Genomic DNA, 22,336 nt, shown 5'->3' on the forward strand with positions numbered 1-22,336 from the left:
GAGGTAGGAAGATCGGTGACTATCTATCATGCATAGTTGGTTAAACCGAACTCTTGCTAAGTCTAGGAAAGGAATAGACATGGAGGAGATGAGTGAGAGACCTACCAACCACAGAAGCCAATTTGATTTCCAAATATGTAGCAAGTTGAGTTCTAATCTAAGGGAACCTTTAGTGTATAGCTAAGGTGTCGAAGTCATGGCTAGGTCTAAGCCATAGATGTAGCAGCTAATGTAGAGAGAAAATAATATAAGTATTAGCAAGGGTTCGAGAGAATAGAGAGAGAAAGATAGGAAGAGGATCAAAATGGCAGAAGATAGAAGATAGACAGAAGATCGATCATGATCATCTCAAATTTAGAGTCGAATTTCAGAGAAAAGTTTAGAAATAAAAGATAGAAAGGAAGGATGTAGTTGGTAGAAGAATCGACAGATGGAAAGTGACAAAGAGTTTGTGAACCATCTTGAAAGAGAGTAGGAAAATGTGAAGAGGGAAGCAAGTTCATCACCTCAAGCCAGTAACAAGAGCATAAGGAGGTAGGATCTACCTTAATTATTTGATCATAATGCAAGGATAGTGAGTGAGTCATGAAGTTATATATTGTTTATTAGAATGAAGTTTGATTGAGTCAAGCCATGATTAGAATAAAATTGTTTGAACTCGCTTTTGAATAGTCTTATAGAGAAATGTATTGTGAGGTACATATGATAAAATAACTAAGAACATGCATGGAAGATGTTAAAGAGTGGTAGGAATTGCATTATAGGTTGCTTTACATATTCTCTAAAGGATGATCTAGTTTTAGACCTATGCAATATACTAATGGAAGAGTTAGAGTCGAAAAAGGAATCATTGTTAATTGTTCAAAAATTATGTTAATGTAAATAAAGATACAATAGTGAAATAATTTCTTAAAGTTTGGTGATAAACTTAGTAAAACTCTCATAAATGAGATTACCCAATCCTCTAGAAATTAAGTAGGAGGATAGAGAGAGAAACTTTGAGATTGAACCACGAAGAAGAAGAAATAATAGGATAACAACTTATAAATAATGAAGTTATTTTGATATCACAAGGAAAGACTTAGACTTTCAAATTTTGCAAGAAAAATAAAGATGGTTATTGAGTGTCTTATTTGAAAAGCCTTATAGATAGGCATTTTATGAACTTGTATCATATTAGATTGTCGTTATGGTAAATTAGTGAAGTCGGTGTGTTAAGAATTAAATAATGAAAAGTCACATATTAGTATTAAACTAAATATGATGTTTTGAGAAAAGAGGTAAATAAACCACGACACTTGGAAAGATAGAGAGAGTTTAGATGAGATAAACTTAGAATTCTAAACCATAAGAAATGGAATGCATGTTAATGATTATGCTATGTTTTGATAATTGAATAAAAGAATGTGTACTCATTTTATTCAATTTATATGTAAGATACATACATGTGTTACACCTTCTTAATATTTTAATCTTGTCTTTAAATTGCTTGAAAGATAGAAGGGAAAGATTGTTTTCTTTTAGATGTATATTTGATTATCCATAAAAGATTGTTTCCTGTCAGATAGGATTGGTTGTAATAAAAGATTTACTTAATCAATTTCTATTCAAATGAAAGATTGTCTTTTTGGCATAGTATTTTATCTTGCAAGAAATAGGAAGCTAGAATTGAAAGGTGAACGATTACCTTTTGTATGAATTTATGCTAGATTATGTGAACAAAGCTAGATAGGCTTGTGTTTGTGGAAAGTTACCTTCCAGGATGAGTGCCGAATGTGGATTATAGAGAGAATAGTTGCTTTTCCAAATATCTATTTTGCTGTGCATGGCATTATACTCGGCTGAGTAATTATTGGAATTATCCATAGAAATAGACGGAATTCTTTTATTTTATCCTCTCTACCACATCCTTGAATGATAATGAATGCTTTTTTCTTAATAGAAGTAGAAAATTAAAAATGAATGTATCGTCTAGGCACGCACCAGATTCCATCTTTCCTTTTGAATTCTTTTGCTAAGCAATTCATGCAGGGTCGGGTATTCTTGATTGACCAAGAATTCTGGGGAAGCATAAGCTTGAAGGTTGGGTGGAAAAAGTGCCTGAATCTTGTTCTCGTGTTCATGATAAAGATTGCACTGGTGATAGCTTGGGTTATAGATCAACAGACGCATCTCACCCTTTACTTTGTATTATTTTGTTATTGAACTTACGACAACTTGAAATGCGTAAGTATTGTATGATTGAGATACTAATTTTATCAATTTATGGAATAAAGAATCTTTATCTTTTACAGAAATTTTGTGTTTATTACGATCTAAATGGAATTATCAGATGAAGCTATGGATGGAAAAATGGAATGAAATAGATTTATTAACTGATTTATGAGTTTTTTTAAGAATAAAGAGTATTTCGGCTATTATTTGAAGTTAGCTCGATTTACGTCTTTACAAGGGGACCCTATGTAACCTTCAGAAGGGTTTGTGGACAAAACCAAATGAAATAGATTAAATTTCTATGAGAGCAAGTGCAAGGTAATGAGTCACAAATTCAAGGAAGTCCGTGCATTGGAAAACACACTCTTATAAACGGGGGCTCGTTTTCAAAAAATGGGGGCCTGTTTATGCTTTGGGCTCCTGAGCCGAAAGGTAACGAGGGCCCGAGGCAAAAATAAATGAGCCCCCATTTTGTTCTAAAACAAGGGCCCTCTTATAAACAAAATGGGGGCCCGTTTCCTGTTTTTAAAAAATGGGCGCCCGTTTCTAAATCTTATTTTTCCTTTTTTTTCACAAGCCACCCTTGTTTGAAAACGGGAGCCCGTTCTATGGAAGTTGATTTCATAACCCACCACTTGGCTCAGGATTAGGCTCAGGATAGGCCTGGAATGGCCACACCTAAGACATGGACCTGCAAATTCAAATCTCCATGAATGAAAGCACAAATACGATCTTCTAAAATAATTTATGTGCCTGTAATTAGAAAATTTTTATACAAAATTAAAACCCATTTCAGATTATACAGTCTAGATTCTAAATATGTAAATTTATTTAAAAATTGATTATTTTAACTACTTTTCATTTAATTTATACTAAATCGGGTCCATAAACTTGAAATATTAACTAATTTTGTTAATTTAATAACTTTTTTATTTTAATGAATTTTGAAAAAAAAATTATATGTCAGCAATCTACAAAAAATTCTTTTCTATTTAAAAATAAATAAAATTAAAAAATGTTAAGTTTACGTCAAATTATGTGGGTCGTACATGTGAAATTTTTAAAAACATAATTACGGTCATTAAAAAATTAATTAAAAAAAATATTTTTTAAAAAAATACATAAAAATATGCTCATCAATCTTCAATGAGTTACAAACAATCTCCCAAAACGGCTTGAGAAAATAATTTTAATTGTGTCAAAAAGTGTGGGTCGTACACATGCATGGTATGGTCCTAAAACAGGCATTTTTAAAACATAGTTTTTAGAACTCCATTACAAAAGTTATTATTTATTATGTGGGTATTAAAATAAAATACATATTTGGAAAGTAGACTCAAAGGGCTATCTTCTATATTACTGAATTTTTCCAAGATTCAATCTCCAAGTGTTTCAAAATTTAAGCTCTAATGAGACAAAATCTGAAAATCAGGGAAAACACTTCCACTTTTTGGCCAAAAAGTGGACTCAGCTTCTTGCACTGACCCATGACTGTCCTAAGGGTATTGATTGTCACAGTCATAGTTTTACTAGTGATATTGTTTTTGTTTTGATAGAGTTGTGTTTGTAAACCCAAGTGTGGACATGTAATGGAGTTATGAGATGTCTTAAGACTTCATCAATACTTAAAAACAACGTAGTGTGTAGGCACCTAAAATATGAAAGGACTACATATTGGAAGGCGCGTGTGATGATGACATGAAAGGTCTGATATCCCTATGTATCAGACTGAGAAAACTAGTGAAAGACAAAACAAAATGCATTTAGAAGGAAAAAGGTTGAATTGCCTAATGTTTGTTGTTGAAGTGATGTGTGGGGACCCTGCCAAGTCAAATACCTTGTTGTAGTTTCAAAGGGTGGCAAAAGAATAAGCATTTTATTTACTGTCCTAATAGACCATCAATCATAACAATGATTACCAATGATGTGTGCATTGCAAACAAAGTTCTAGAGGAAGGCTCTTTCTATTGTAATACCAAGTGAGTGTTCATAGACCTTGTGTAGGGTCCTCCAAGCCTAGAGTAAGGAGTTTGAAGCCTAGATACATTAATTTGGCCTTGTGGCCATCAAATTTTTTCGAAGTGTGGCATTGTTGAGAGCCAACACTTATGTGTGAATCCCATCTTCACGTATTATGTTTAGTTTCCATGATACTTGACCCTATCCTCATGGTGTTGGCTCAATTCATATTAGCGTGTTTTGTTGAAGAAACATGATGTGAGAAGTTTGATGCAGAGGCAAGGGTAGAACTCAATATTTCATATTAGGACAACAACCACATTGATTAGGCAAGTTAGATAAGGTCTCTCCAATGCTTAGGATACACAAGGGCAACATTAGTCATGTAAGTATGCATGAGCATGGGAATGGATAGTTGCTTTCCTTTTGGACTGGTTTGGACAATATTGAGAGGATCCTATAAGGAATAACTATCACCATACTCTTGATGACTTCACAACTTTGATAATGAATTCACATTAGACACTCATGGATTACTCCAATTAGACATTAGTCAACTTAAGATATGATACAAGGATTGCATACCACAAAGCCATTAGATATGTTTTGAGATGAAAAAGAAGAGTTAAATGGTTTTGGTTCAATTTGTGCAATTTCTATGTTCAAGTAATTTAATTTGGTATATTATACTGAAACGTGATTTCATAACTAACATTTCAACTTCTATATAACTAGTTCTATAGCCCAATTTTCTTGCCTGTGAAGAAAGACCATGTCAGACAATATTAGCGAACAACAAAATAAGGAGACAATTGCTAGATTGTGGTCTAACTTGAAAAGAAAAGGTAATGGAAAATGTTATTGTCCCTGCAAAATTTGTAAGGGGTTAAAAACTAGGAGACTTCTAATCAAAACAACTAAGAAACATTGTAGGCTGCATGGTCACATTGAAGATGGACATGATTATCATCCATTGGAAAGTATTTCATTATATCATTTTAACAATTTATATACATAAGAAATCACTTGATGATGAGATCATGATCATGGTTTATTTATGTTTATCAATTTTATATAGGTTGAGCACCCTGGAGCACATGATATGGATCAACACAACTCAAGGAATATGGTTTTCGAAGTGGATGAACATGGAGGTGTGAATATAGAAGCTAAAGATAATGATCCCATGGAAGATGATGATCATGAGCCACAAAACACAATTGAAGATGATGGTACAAATACATTGATCCATGACACATTTAGTACTCGCTCAGCTGATCATGATGATGAAGATGACCTTGATGTTGTTCATGATGTCCCTCTACTTGAGAAGGCATCTGAGGCCCTTTATGAAGGCTCACAGACAACTCTTCTCTCCATTGTATTGTTGTTGGTGAACTTGAAGGTTATGAATGGTTTATCCAACATAACAATCTCATGTATGTTAAGGTATATCATATATGTCATAATAGATGGTGAATCTTGCTGTACCATTAATATTATTTATATTAACAAATCATTTTTTTTGCTTTAGATTGATAGGTGAGTTTGTGTTACCACCATCAAATATTCTACCTCGCTCATACTGAGAATTATCTGCCATTATGAAAGATATTGGAATGAAGTATCAAGCAATAGATGCTTGTCTCATTGATCATATTATATATAAAAAACAACATGAATTTTGAGCTGAATGCCTTGAATGTCATATCAGTAGATATTGAACATATCAAATAAAAAAAAGAGTTCCTCGCAAGGTTCTTCACTATATTCCCATTATTCCATGTATGCAATGATTATTCAAGTGCACTAGCTTGGCACAATTTATGGATTACCATGCACGCAATAGAAGTCGAGATGACATTATTTGAATGCCTGCGGATGGTTTAGCATTTATGGACATAGAGGAAAAGTGGTCACACTTTAAAGAAGAACCTTGTAATCTGAGGCTTTCATTGGTAGCGGACGGTGTCGATCCATTTGGAGAGATGAGATCTGTTTACTCAGTGTGGCCTGTTTTTGTTATCAACAATAACATTCCTCCATGGATGTCAATAAAGAGGGAGCACATAATGTTGGCAATGATTGTTCCAGGTATTTTATCATTTAAATATAGTCATCTACATTTAATTATAAATATTGTCATATAATGGTCATAATAATTATGTAATGTTTTTGTTCATTCGATTAGGTAAGTACCAAGTTAAAGATAGGAATTTATATATCGAGCCTTTTATCAATGAGTTGGTGGAGTTATGGAATGGTGTCACTATGTATGATGTCTCTAGGCCAATAGGATAAAGACAATTTCAATTCCATGCGATGCTTCTATGGACAATACACGATGCCCTTGGGCTAACACATTTTTGTGCTATGTTATAGTGTTTAAGTTGTGCATGAACATTATAATCCAAAAAATTAACATATTTAATCCAATTATACATTATCTTGTAGGTCTTCAAAGGAAGGGAAAATTTGCATGTCTAGTTTGTGGTCCAAAGATGAAATATCGTCATTCAAAAAGTTTAGGAAAGCAGGTGTTTGACGAGTATAGGCACTTTATCCAGAAAAATCATAAGTATCGAAATACTGAAAAACATCTTTTCAATGGGAAAGAAGAGAATACATCAAAGCAATGAAGAATAACACCTCACCTGTGGAAGTTGGAATATAGTAGAATTAATCGTCAAGGTAATGCCATTCCATCTAATGGTTTATGTCATAAAAAAAACTTTTCTATTGTGTTTTGTTTATTGATGATGTGATTGATGATTGTGAAGGTCGTGAAGGCATAAATGACCACCTTCCTAAGGGACTAAAAAGTTAGCCCTAATAATTTAGTAGGTTGCCCTACTACGAGCAGTTACAAATTGTGCATTTGTTTGATACTATGCATATTGAAAAGAATATAACAGAGACGTTATGAAAAATATTGGATGGAAGACGTGACAAAGAAAAAATTGTCAAAATATGTAGTGACATTCAAGATTCCAATCATGCAATGATAAATGTCATTCAATCAAATAGCCATGGAGACCAGATTAATATAAGTGAGCTTCCTTGGTTATTAATGAACCAACAAAGCAATGCTATAAAAGAAGTCATACGAAAAATTTGATTTCCCACAGGATTTGCTGCGAACATAAACAATCTCATATCAAAGAAAAGTGAATTTGGGCCAGGGATGAAAACGCAGGATTGTCATACCTTCATTAAGGTAATTCATGTTCTTGTGTTTTTACTATGTATTTAAGTACTGCGTACTTTTCTTTGTATTATGTTAGAAAAAAATGTAAAGATAATTTTATAATTGTTGCAGTACATTCTACCTCTATCTCTCCCAGATGACTTTGACAATAATGTCAAGCAAGTCATATATGATCTTGGAAAATACATGAGGTAAGTAGTGATATTTGTTTAGTTCGTTGTATAGATATTATATTTGCGATTTGTTTTACTTGTTATGTAATATATTTTTTTGCGTCTTGAATATCTTGTAGGTGGTTGTCATGTAAAGAAATCCATAAAGAAGATAAAAATATTGGAAGAGAAAAATTCCTTATCTAATGTGTGAAATGCAAAAGTGTCTACCTTCATCTTTTTTCAATGCACAAAAACACTACCTCATACACCAAGTTGAGGAGATTGAATTGTGTGGACTTGTACACACTAGGTCAATGTAGATGGTTGAGAGGCACTTGAAATTTTTGAAGGCTTTGGTTCGACAAAGAGCACATCCTGAAGGTTCTATGGTGGAGGGATATATGGTATACTAGACTATGGTGTACATTTCTAAATATCTTCCTAACTTTGCAACAAAGATCCACATGGATCGCATTTGGGATCCCAACCCCATTAACAAATTCGAAGGGAAGTACTTGACGGGGAAAGTTAGATTGAGGAAAGTGAGAGGTAATTATAAGATGTTATTGTAGTTAATTAATTCTTAATCTTCAAAATAAATCGGTTGTAAGACATCTATTTATTTTTTGTACAGTTGGTCAAGAGTGGGATGCACTACATTTGTATATTGGAAACAATCTTGATTGGATGACGGTATGGATTGAATGTTCTCAACATTTTGGTCGCACATTAACATGGGAAGGCGTGGCTTTATTGGTTAAAGAATCTCATCGTAATGGAGATTCTAGTGTTACGCAAAGGGAAATTGATTTAGCATATGGTTTAAGAGATAAAAAGGTACGTATAAATTTATTAATCACCCATATGTTTATCAACTCACAATACAATAAATTTTACATGTTTGACATATCGCAGGTCAAACACCACAACGCTATGTGTTGCAATGGTCATAAATTTTGTATCAAAAAGTTGGATGACATGAAGAAAACTTGTGCTTCTGACATCACTGTAGTCTTTGAGGTGACAAATATTTCATCGAGAAATGACTTACATCCTCAACAATCTCAAAATTGATACTATGGCATTTTGGATGATATACTTGAGTGTGACTTTAATTCCTTCAAATTAGTTTTGTTCATCGTCAAATGGTACAGGCTACAATTGAATAAAAATGATCCTGATAGAACGGTTATTGAACATGATAATGGTTTTACAATGGTTAATACAAGGTCATTTAAACCAGTTGGGGATGAGCCCTATGTTCTTCCAAGCCAATGTGAGCAGGTATTTTACTCAGAGGTTCCACATAAACCGGGTTGGTCATTTGTTGTTAGACATGATCCAAGAGGAAGGCTGATAAAGTATAATGTGATGGAAGAAGAAGATACCGAAGAAGTAGAAGATGAAGTAGATGATGATCACGATCGACAATTTCTCGATGATGATGATGAAGAAGAAGCTGATGATGATGATGACGATGATGATGATGATGATGATGATGGTGATGGTGATGGTGATGGTGATGGTGATGGTGATGGTGATGGTGATGGTGGTGGTGGTGATGGTGATGGTGGTGGTGGTGGTGATGGTGATGGTGATGGTGATGGTGATGGTGATGGTGATGGTGATGGTGATGATGGTGATGATGATGATGAAGACGATGGTGGTGGTGGTGGTGGTGGTGGTGGTGATGATGATGATGATGATGATGATGATGATGATGATGATGATGATGATGACGACGATGATGATGATGTTCATGATGTTCATGATGATGAATGAAATGTATGAGGTATGCGATTAGTATGTTATCTATTTAATATTGATTTCTTGATAGATTTTTTTGACTTATATGGTTATATAATTAATTCATAATATTTTGAATTCTAATGCCATTACATAATTAATTCATGATGCACCTTTTAATATGGAGATGGAGATAGGGAGAGTGACTATTTATGTGACATTTTATAAACTTTGTGTTTATTTATGGAATTTGGATTATTTATTAGCTATGTGGTGGATGTTGATTTAAAATACATACATGTGACATTTTTTGAACTTTGTGTTTATTTATAGAATGTGGATTGTTTATTACCTATGTGATGGATGATGATTTATGATACATATGTGATGGATTACATGTTTATGATGACACATATGTGATGCTAATTATGATGCTCAATTACATATATGATGATACATCATGTGATGCTTATGATGCTTATGATACGTATGTATTTATTATTTATCAACTTAAAAATGTAATGCTTATGATGCTCAATTGATGGTGTTGATTTCATATATAGTCACTATGTGATGTTGTCACCCTTGGTGGGAATAGGTCATTGACTACATACATTGTCAACCATTTGTTAAATCCTGTGAGAAGCAAGAATTGAGCCAGGATCTGATGTCGGTCATAGATCACATGCAACTCCAAGCAACGGATGATCGAAGATCAAAATAACTGAATGAAGATAAATCTGATATGAGAGAAAAATAGAGATAAAGAAGAGAATTTAGAGAAGACTCTCACCGAGCTATCACTTCACTTGTGAAGGTGAGAGTATATTGCTTATTATATAGAAAAATAATAGCATATACAACCAAGAGGTGCATTAACTCCCACCTCCATAAAAAAAGGGAGGTTTTACCTACTACCCCATAAAAGGTGGGAGGTTTTTACCTTACTTGGTAAATGTCAAAACATGTGGCATAACCTCCTTACATGAAAACAAAAAAGGAGTTATAAGAGGTGGCACATAAGGCCAAAAGAGGGTGAGAAACCCAACTACCACATAACCCACTTAGGAAATGACAAAATAGTGGTTATGAGAGGTGGCACAACAAGCCAAAAGAGGGTGTGTAACTCAACTACCCATGTGAGGTGGAGAGTTACACATGTAGCTAATGTATTCCGCCACGTGTCCTCATATTAACCACACCTAATAACCTAAGCAAGCTTAATAATATATATGTAGGAAAAATAAATACCCCCTAACATAAGGAAAATAAAAAAACGTACACTAACACCATTTAGTTGAGGATCCTGCATAGTCTACATAAAGTAAAGGTAAGGAATTAAAAAATTTACAATGATTTTGATGACAACATCTTTTTATTATTTAATACTCTTTTTGTCTACAAAGTTCATGTTGTGTACTATGTAATTTTTAGCTAACATAAGATAATTGAATTACATATGCAGGAACCTGAACCCCTTTGATGAGGATCCTGCATAGTCTCATGGATGGACAGGTATAACTAGTCAATACACCCTATAGAAACACGTTATTTTTTAAAAACTTACTTGGAAAAATAACTTCCTCAGTTTTTCAAACCTCGACATTAGCAACAAATCTAATACAGTTATGAACACTTGAGGTCCCAGTTGGACTTATTCAAATTTTAATCCCAACATTAACTTTAGGGCCGACTTCTTCATCAACATTACCCTCATTTGCAAAATTTCTCTCTCATTACCAATTAACTATTTCATTTGATGGAGTGCAGGTACCCACAAATAGGTATTTGTCAGATGTGTCTTCCTCGAGTGAGGGAAATGCATGAATAGAAAATGAAAGTGAGACATGTAGTAGGTCTACAATAGGGAGATCAACAAGAGGTAAAAAGATTAGAAGAAAATTCAATAAATGCATGAAATTTTTCCTTGCTCAAGGGGGGTCATGTTCTTCTACCGAGCAGTTAAACCTCATTGTAATTGTACAAATTAGATAGAAGTAAACTGTTACATTATTATGTTATTTTTTTGAGTGATTTAGACTAATTTTGTAATTGTTAATGATATTCTTGACACAGATGGATGTTCGGGGAAAGGGAAAGGGAGCTGCAGTACCTGAACACCTCTCTAGGGATGTGGACTCAACAGGATTAAGCAATGATGACTCTAAAAATTCCACACACCCTATGAAGTTTATAAAAAAACCTCTTAGAAAAATTAGTAAAGAGATTTTTGCTTTGGCATCTATGTATCCTATAACTGATGAGATATGAGAGAGGGTGCAAGTATTGATTTAGACAACAGAAAACTTGCAAGTAAGCAATAATGAAAGCTTTAATTATAACAAAAGTTCAATAATGGTTTATATTTTATTCTCTTTTATGTCATTAACTAAAATATGTACGTGTTGTTTTTACAACAATTTATGCACCCTCATGAAAGTGGTTGCCATGATCAGGGTGTTGCAGGTACTTCAGGTGATGACGATTTTCTTGGATTATCACTTGCTTGGCTTATCACTTTGAGTACCCAAAACACATCATACTTGATACTGTCAATATTCATAATAAAGGTTCATCCTTGTTTATAATTCTTGCACTTTTTATATATTTAGTGTTTGATATATTTAATGTATTATTCTTCAGGTGTTGTCAATGTTCTTGTGCAAATGCCACTGCCGCCTCAGCAGAGGTTAGCCCCACCTATATTGCCGACTGCAATGTCGGCAACACGTAGCATGCAAACATCATCTACTGCATGTCATATTGGCCCACCCACTGTTGGTAGATCCCTCTTTTGCTCTATCTTCTGTTATGTGTTTATTTCCCTTCAAGCGTTCTTTCTTGGGGGCATTTCATAGTGGATTCATTTTCTACAGGAGGAGATGCACATGAGGATGTGCCAGAGGCAACTACTGCCGATAACATACCATCATTTCTTGGATCTTCTCATATTGCTAGTATGGGAATGTTGCAGGCCACATTGGTGGTGAGCGAAAAAGAAATGATTCCCTTAAAGATACAGAAGGTTCCAGGTACTTTAAAATTATTATTATATATAGTCTAATTGTAATTTACTTTATGATCACTCATTTTGGACTAATGATCCCATGAATTTTTTACAGGAAATGATATTTTCTATAAACATCTCAGTGACATTGCATTGCAGATATTTGGGCCCACCATATGTAAAAGGTAGTACATCATATGTGAACTAGCCCTAGTCCACTATTTTGATTTCATATCATTGCTAGAATAGTTTTCCTTTGATCCATTTCTTGAACTATAATAAATGTAGCTTCAGTTCATTTGAATCTAATAGGTTTGTTTTTGCTTTGAAAGGTGGAATGACCAAGAAAAAAGGTTAAAAGATGAATTGACAAACCAAATGGTTGAGTGGTTTGGAAATGATACCTTTGACAAAAACAAGCTCCTTGAAAAAGATGGCACATACCTAAAGTATGTGAGGGACCAATATAGGTCCCATTTAGAGAGGAACCTAAAGTATGAGCATCCCCCCATGATTCCAGAGATGGAGTGAAAGGACTTGATTTTGGATGCCAAGGAGAGAATTGAAAGGAAAAAAGGAAATACACCACCAGACGCCAAAAGAAGGTACGAGATACTATTAAGAATGTAATTATGTACTAATTAATTACTCTTTATATTTATATAATCTAACATATTTCAAACTTTTTATAGACTGAGTGACACATCAAAGGCAACCAAGGCAGGACAATAAAAGCACGGGCAACACAAACTCAGCTCTAGTGGTTATATGAAACCATGAATTGTAAGTATCTCATGTAAATGAAATATTGCATCAAAATATTAATAAATTGCAAACAAATTTTTTTATCAAACAATGCAAGCAAAATTCATGATACCAAGCAAAAATGCAAGGCTCTGGATTCAATAGAGCGCCCATAGAAGACGACAAGAGAATTGCCTACCAGCAAGGCTATACAGCCGTGGCTGATCAGCTATGAGAATTGAGTGGGCATACACAATATTCGAGTGCATCCATCACACAGATAAATATGCTAAATGAAAATTGTTTCAAATTGAATACTTTACCAATAATCTAATTGATGTTGAGTTCCAACATAAAGTGACTATATTTGTTTTAAATAAGTAAGAAATGATAACAATGTGAATGACATTGGAATGCAACCCACTAATCATGAAACACCACCTGCACATGAAGGTCCGGATGTGCATCCCAGTAGTGGAGGTATTCATTTGCTATTCAAATTTATTTATGTAGATATTAATACAATTAAACATCTTAATTTGTAATTAGAGTAGAAATTAAGTTAACCTTTTTTGTTAATATTTTAGAACATGTAGTCGGTGGTGACCAAGTGGAGCATGATCTGGGTACACAACATCAAGAACTTGATGTTCCCCAATCAGGTAAAGATGACCACTGTTATTCCTTTAAACAAATATAATTGCAGTTGGTGTTCAACATTAATGTAACCTTTAGTATTTCAAGTCTAGATGATCTAGAGGGTGTTCAACATGTTTAGGTTGAGGCTAGACAAAATGATGTGGCCCCATCAGGTAAAGAGCGCAACAATTATGTTCTCTAAATTAATGAAATACTTGTAACAATAATAAAAAATGTTTTGAATTTAACCCATTTCTTTGTTATTGCAGAGGACCCCCCTTTGCTTCAGTGTCCTCATCCTTAGTATAGGACTTGGCATACATCGAGATCACAAGCAGAGGGTGGAACAATTGCAGAGGGGGAAAATGATGAAGAAACTGATGTTCCACTTAGTCTTTTCATAGCTTCAAAGAAAAAACAAAAAAAGAAATGATTGTAATCTACCTTATTTGATAATGACTGATTTTTATGTGTTAACGAATGTAATTATGTGCTAATTAATGGTTATGAATTATATGTGTTAATTAATATTGATGAATGTTGCGTGTTAATTAATGTTAATCAATGTTATGTGTTAATGAATGCTATGTGATATTAATGAATGAATGTTATATTTTATTAATGGTAGAAAGAATGCATGAATGAATGTTATAAGATGTTAACGGGGAATTTAGAGTGATGTTAGGGAGGGTGGGGGGCCTTCATGTGGTTGGCCCTGTTAGGTAGAGAATATTAAACTATTCTCAAAACTAAGCGAAGCTCAACAAGATAACACACTTTTCAATATTTCATTATGTTGTACAGTTAATCTTATTGAATAATGTATATTGATTCTTAATTGTAGGGTCCAATAGAGCCAACACGAACAACAACAACACAAGTTGCTGGGTATAATGAACTCCCATAGTGTCTTGTATGTACACTAATAGTATGAGTTGCTTCTAGCGTTGATATCCATGGTGGGATTGCAAAAGTTATGAATATGCCTCATCCTTGTAAGTTTTTTTTATTACTTGTCATTTTCTTTAGCATTTTGTTACTTTAGGAATGAGATGTTTTCAGATGTCTATTCCATGAATACCTCTCTATTGTATGCTTCATGATCGATGTGTCTTCACCATGTCCACTCCATGAGAACCTTTCTCATATATGCTTGTACCTTATGTGTATTTGTGTATTACTTCATGGTTTACATGTATGATTCATGCCTTGCATGTATTCATATGTATGTTTTGTGCTTTACATAGCTCCTTCATGCCTTATGAGCATTACTTCATGCCTTGCAGTCTTCTCAAAATATTGCAAAATCATTCAACAAGAAAAAGAGTAGTAGAGGCTACATACCAAAATAAATTAGACCGCCCTCTTTATTTCTTCACTTTCTTCCCTATTTTCTTCCTCCCTTCTTTATCACTTCCCTTTTTCTTTATTTTTCCTTGATATAACTAACCTTTTCTCCTTAATGTTCTTCATGAATCCAAAGACTCCTTTACACTCCCCACTTTACATCCATGGCAACTACCTCCATAACTTCACTTAGTGTGAGGTAATTATTCTCCTCTACCATGGCCTTCATATATCTTTCATATATTACCATCCATATATATATATTGACCTTGTTCTAAGACTTTGAATCTGCCTCTTCTACCTCATTATGTGACAACAAAATGTGAGGATCTAAGAAAAGCTTTAAATCATAATAGCCCTTAGCATTGGTTTAGAAAGAATCTCATATTATGCCTCCTAGATTGGATGGCTCTGATTCTCATCACACTATTCAGATTTGTCCTCCTCACTAGATTGTTTGCACTCGTGATGACAGAATTGTGAAGATTATATTTCAACAATTTTTCATTTTTTTTTCTCGCTTTTGATTCAACTCTTTTTATGTCCTAAATTGTATGAGCCTAATAGCTTCTACTCTTATTGATAGTTTGGTGGCTCTAAACAATAGCTCATCTGAAGAAGCATGATCCTTGTAATTTTGGCCTTCCATGATGTGAAAAAGAGGTTATGTTATGAATAATGGTTCAGATGATTTAGTTATTTCTTATTATGTTGAGTATGGGTAAATTTGGGCTTCCTTGGCTATGGTCACTATTTTGTACTAACTATTGTCATTTAGTGTGATTTGAGCATGTAATTCATAATATGAAGGCCATGGTAGAGGAGAATAACTTCACTTAGTGTGAAGTAATTATTCTCCTCTACCATGACCTTCATATATCCTTTCATATATTACCATCCATATGTATATATCGACCTCGTTCTAAGACTTTGAATCTACCTGTTCTACCTCATTGACAACAAAATGTGAGGATTTAAAGAAGCTTCAAATCATAATAGCCCTTAGCATTGGTTCAGAAAGAATCTCATATTATGCCTCTTAGATTGGATGGCTCTTTGATGAATACTAAGAGGGGGGTGAATTAGTATACCAATAAATACTGAACTCAAACACTTAAATAGTTTAGCAGTAAACCAGTATAACAGTTTTACTAACAAACCAGTTAAGACAAATGCAAACCAAACAACAAATAAGGCATTCACCCACAGGAGCACAATCACCGTAACACAAGATATTTTGACGTGGAAACCCAAATGGGAAAAACCACGGTGAGATGAAACTCACAAGTAACTATTTGCAGAATAGTAACTAGACTGGTTAAGGTCATACAATGTTCTTCATCATAACAGATCCTGTTAGGAATCTCAATCTCTGTTAGGAGATAAGTCCGATTAAAGACTACCTTGTGAGAGGATTTCAGATCCATAGTTGTGAACCACCTTATTAGAGGGTTTACAAAGTCTTTTCTGGGCCTACCCGGTTAAGGGTTTCAGAATTGTCGAAGATGTGAGTAATCAACAAGTGAGTGATCTAGCATATAGCATAGTCTACTTGGTTAGATCCATGATAGCTCATTGTTAATGCATTTCAACATTACTTAAGTCTTCAGTATATCCACACTCTATTACTTCATAAAGACTCGATATTCTCTTCTAAGATTGCTCATACAAAAACCTCATCAACCACCTTAAAACCCTAATCACACTAAAACCCTAGACATGATGTCCTTAAAAAGGAATCCGATTTCATGTCGGTCCAATAGGATTACATTGCAAGTTCCTAAGTTCAGTGCATCTAGACACATTTGGTAACACGACACAGAATCACCGTCAAAGTATCAGTGGATGATAACTCATCACAAAAATACCAGTTGGTAACTCATCACAGAGTAATACTAGTTTACATTTACCGATTACCAGTTCAGACATTTTACAAATTACCGGTTAGTGAAAATGAAAACTGGGAAAAATGATAACAACTTCTTTGTTCCTTCGTATTGCTTTGGGATCCTCGATCTGCTTGAGGTCTTCATACCGCTTGAGATTGGTAAATACTTTCTGCAAAACACCTATAGTATAAAGACTATAATACATATTACCGATTGGAACAAATACCGGATGAGCATAACTCATACATACACAAAGTGATCTCAAAGCAAGTGTGCGTCCATCAATGACAATCACAATATCATCATAAAAAATGCCAACAATCTCCCCCTTTGGCATTGATGGCAACACTTAAGAAAATTTTGACATCTAAGTGTTTTACAACAAAAAAATGCCATAATAAAAAATTACTCCCCCTAAGCATATACACTATCCCTTTTTAAGAAAATACTACTCCCTAAGCATAACAATGTATACTACTCCCTTATAGAGATAAACATGAAAGTATACATAACATGCATCAAAATTTTAAATTACAAAATACTACTCCCCCTTTGCCAACAATGACAAAGTACTCCAGAATAACCCATGTTTCTCATTATCATTAAAATAATAAGTGTTTATGACAATAATGAGTGAAACTTATCGAAAATTGATTTAAAATCCTGCATGAAGGTCTTCATGGATAAAGACCATGACTCAAGCAATGAGGTAGCAACCTCACTTTCTGTTTGCATTTGGGAGACCTATTCTTCCATGGCATCCAAGGTACTCATCTCTTGAGTGACTGTTAAGGCATCCAGATTGAGATAGCATTTCTGAAGAATTTGCAATCTGGGTAGTAGAACTAGTTGAAGTTCCTGCAAATCTCTGGTCTGGTTGTTGATCTCCAACTCTATTCTGGTAGTTTGGAGTTGAAACCGGTGAACAGTTTGCCCATATGTGGTGAAGGAATCATAGGGTGTCTTGAAGGTGCTTATAAATGCCTGCAAGTCAGATTGTAGTTTTTCCTTCTGTGCAAGCACATCATCATAAAATAGATGGGGTTGGCTTATCTTACTGAGTAGTAGTTTCCCCTCATCCATAGCATCTCTGATGTCCTTCTGCTCTTTCTGAAGTTCAGACCAGAGCTCGTTTAGTTTCTTCACTAAGGCAGTGTTCAGTGACTTTTGATGTTTCTTTTGTGCATTGTCTTCAACAACATCTTCCAAGCATTGTACCTGGTCCTCTACAACTATGCATAAAAGTTTCAATTGGGCCAGAGAGGAATTGGTACTTGGGAGGTTGGTATCGAGAATCAAACTGGTAAGAGTTTCCATCGCAGTTTGAATAACATCTTGCTCCTTTTTCCTCCTTAGTGCTTCCAGTCGCTCTTGGGCAAGCTTAATGCTATGCAACAGCTCCGATTCATTTGCAAATTGGAGGTCAATGGGACTGGTGATGTCAGCCGGTTTAGCTTGACCACCGGTTGCCTTTGGGGTCTCCACTTGTGTGCTTTTTGTTGCTTCCTCCTTCTCTTTGGCTCTTTTCTTTTCCTCTTCTGCTTTCTTTTTCTCCTCTACTTCTGTCTTTCTCTTATCTTCTTTGTTCTTTCTATCTTCTTCTTTCCGCTTCTCTTCTTCTTTCTTCTTCTCCTCTTCCTGTTTCTTCTTCTCCTCTTCCTATTTCTTTTTCTCCTCTTCCTGTTTCTTCTTCTCCTTTTCCTGTTTACTTTTCTCTTCCTCTTTTCTCTTCTCCTCTTCCTGTTCCTTTTTCTCTTCTTCTTTTCTTTTCTCCTGTTCCTCTTTTCTCTTCTCCTCCTCTTGTTTCTTCTTCTCTTCTTCTGCTTGTTTCCTCTTCTCTTCTTCCTGATCTTTGTCAGCCTTTTCTTTGTCCCGACTTTCCTTTGCTACATCTGGAGTGACATTTTCACCATCCAAAGCATCAACGTCAATAGGGTCCATTTGTTCAGTGATCGGTTCTCCTTCACTGTCATACACATCATCCAGTTTTCCAGTTTCTAGTTCTTGTTCAACCTTCTTGTTATCTTCTGACACTTGGTGCAATCTTAGAGTGAATTTGGCATGCGAGTGGGTATCTTTTACCACTTCAAGGAATTTCCCTTCCAATAACAAAAGTTTTCTTCTTCTCATGAAGAAGAGGCCTTTGTACTTTTCCATAACTTCATATAGCTCTGAATTTGACACATCAGGAAAATATTGTGCAAAAATTTCTTCTCTTATTTCCTATTCCTTTTCTATGGCAATACACCATTTGTTATCTAAAGAATTATTTAAAGAATTCGGTGTCACAGATCTAATTTCTGATGGCGATTGGTCATTAATACATAAATATTGAATAACTTCCTGTTCAACTTCCTCCTTTTCATTGTCATTAAAATCATCAAAATGATCTATTAAATCACTTAACACTTTTCTCCTAATATTCTTGATAGTTCTTTGACAATGTGTCAAAGGTTTGTAAGAGGAAATGTCTATATTTACCAGTGCTGATGATGCCAGTTCATTGCTGGTTGTCTTTATCTTCTTCCTCGTTTGCCTAGTCTTTTTAGGTTGTACCTTAGGTTCTGTATCCTCACAATCTGGTGAGGTATTCTTAGTTTTCCACTTTCTTTCAAAGACTTTGGTAGGTGCAACTTCTAGATTCTTCTTTGCCGGTAACCGCATGGTCACTTTATGACTTGTTGAGATAACCACTGCCGATACAGATGGCACTGCCTTTCCCTTCTTTACTGAAGGTTCTTCAATCAGTGTTACCCTTTCCAGATAGGTGCCGATTCTCTTCTTCTTAGGATCAAGAGGTGAGGCAAGTAGGGTAGAGGCATACCCATCAAGCATGTCATAAATCACCTCATATCCCATGGGCTCCACTTCTTCTTTTCTAGGCTCAACCGCCTCCATTATGCACTCATCTACTCTGATGATAAAATAGATGTCCTCTTCATACTTCTTGACAATATCACCAGATATTCTCATCCTCTGACTCATCTTGCATCTGATCTTCAAAGTATTCGTTTAGGACTTTATGATAACCATATCCAACCACTTGAAGACTTTCTCTGATTTGCTTGGTAACCGGTTGGTCAGCAGACCATTGGATATCACCGCTCCTAGGAAATAGCCTTGAAAGTAGAAAAACAATCCTACCAATAGTTGTCCAAATTTAAATCTCAAGGCATTCTCCTATTTAATAGACTTCAGGTTCACTAGAAGTTGCCTTTGCATACAGGTGCATAAATCAAACGAGGCATCTTCCATGATCATCCTGTAGGCGGCATTAACCGCTGCAGCAAAGACAAAGTTAATTCTACTAGCATAGAATGTTCGGTAACCTATCACTATACAAGCATACTTGACCAGATCATCCTGGATGGTATTGACGGTCATTCCCCATTGGTCACTCATAGAACCAGGGAGCTTGGTCATTTCGGTCTTGATGACTTTCCTTAGGGTTGGCACCTCACCAGTGTTGCAGAAACCGGTGACAACATGAATAGCTTCAAGTGTTATGTCATGTGTTCTCTCAAGATACATTTTATCGCCATGAACTCTGCTCAGAATGATGCGAATGTGATCTTCTGTAAACTCTTCAAGAAAATACACTGCATTGTGAAGTTTCTTCTTTTCTAGAATGCTATATTCGGGTTTGATCTTCTTATCATCTGCGCAAAATAGACCTAGCATGCAAAAGAGATCGGTAAATACTTTCTGTAAAACACTGATAGTCTAAAGACTATAATATATAATACCGGTTGGAACAAATACCGGTTGAGCATAACTCATACATACACAAAATGATCTCAAAGCAAGTGTGTGTCCATCAATGACAATCACAATATCATCATAAAAAATGCCAACTACAATTATTCTCCTCTACCATGGCCTTCATATATCTTTCATATAGCCTTTCATATATTACCATCCACATATATATTGACCTTGTTCTAAGACTTTGAATCTGCCTCTTCTACCTCATTATGTGACAACAAAATGTGAGGATTTAAGAGAAGCTTCAAATCATAATAGCCATTAGCACTGGTTCAAAAAAAATCTCATATTATGCCTCCTAGATTGGATGGCTCTGATTCTCATCACACTATTCAGCTTTGTCCTCCTCACTGGATTGTTTGCACTCATGATGACAGAATTGTGAAGATTATATTTCAACAATTTTTCATTTTTTTTTCTCACTTCTGATTCAACTCTTTTTATGTCCTAAAATTGTATGAGCCTAATAGCTTCTACTCTTGTTGATAGTTTGGTGGCTATGAACAATGGCTCATTCGAAGAAGCATGATCCTTGTAATTTTGGCCTTCCATGATGTGAAAAAGAGGTTATGTTATGAATAATAGTCCAGATGATTTAGTTATTTCTTATTATGTTGAGTATGAGTAAATTAAGGCTTCCTTGGCTATGGTCACTATTTTGTACTAACTATTGTCATTTAGTGTGATTTGAGCATGGACTTCAAGTAATCATGAGGGTGGAAACAGTCTTCAAGTGTTAGGGGGTACACGGCCTTGACCAAGGGATGAAAGTATCAGGAAAGTACACATGATTCATGTGTAGATCAATGTATCATTCACCTATTAATTCCTAGCAACATTCTCAAATAAACAAGCAAAGAGGTATGTTGAGTGCATATATACATTTTATGTTGCCATGATATAAGTAAGATATCAAACATGTAACTTAGATTGATTTGCAATTTCATTCATAAATATTAGATCTTCCTTGTGGATTTTTGAATGCATAATGTCTCGTTGATTTCAATATCTTTATTGCAAGTACTCTTTTTAGCATGGAACTCCACTCATTTAGGTCTCTTACTAAATGCAAGTCAGTTATCCTATCAATGATGATACATTTTGCATGCATTTTATGGGGAAATATTATTAATAGCTATGGTTGGGTTGTTAATTGTTTTGTGAAAATATGTACAAGTAGATTGGGACATTAGAGTTATAAACACTGTAAATTGTGTTTGAGATTATTGTCCTAATTGTAACAGTCAACCACCATTGGCCCAAGGCCACACCAACACCGTTGTTACCCCAAGGTTTGTGCATACTGGTATAAGGGCTACTCTTAGGACATTTCATTACCATTACATATACACACCTAGTGGGGTTTCCAAACACAACTTGTTTGAGTAGGTAGTATCACTGGTAAACTTGTGATTGTCACAATTGGTACCCTTAGGGAAGTCATTAATATTTGGTCTATGGCACTTTTTTATGGCTTCTAAATGCTTCTATGGGGTGTGCAGGGGCCCCACACATCTCTTCCAACATTCCATCCAAGGCACTTCACTCTCACCTATCTTATATTCCACTTTCTCTATGTTGCTATCCCAAATGTCCGATACATGCTATTAACATTGCTTTGATAACTCCAAATTCATATCTAAGCTCATCCTAAGGTAACATG

This window comes from Cryptomeria japonica, chromosome 10, assembly GCF_030272615.1.
Source record: "Cryptomeria japonica chromosome 10, Sugi_1.0, whole genome shotgun sequence".
Classification (NCBI taxonomy): Eukaryota; Viridiplantae; Streptophyta; class Pinopsida; order Cupressales; family Cupressaceae; genus Cryptomeria; species Cryptomeria japonica.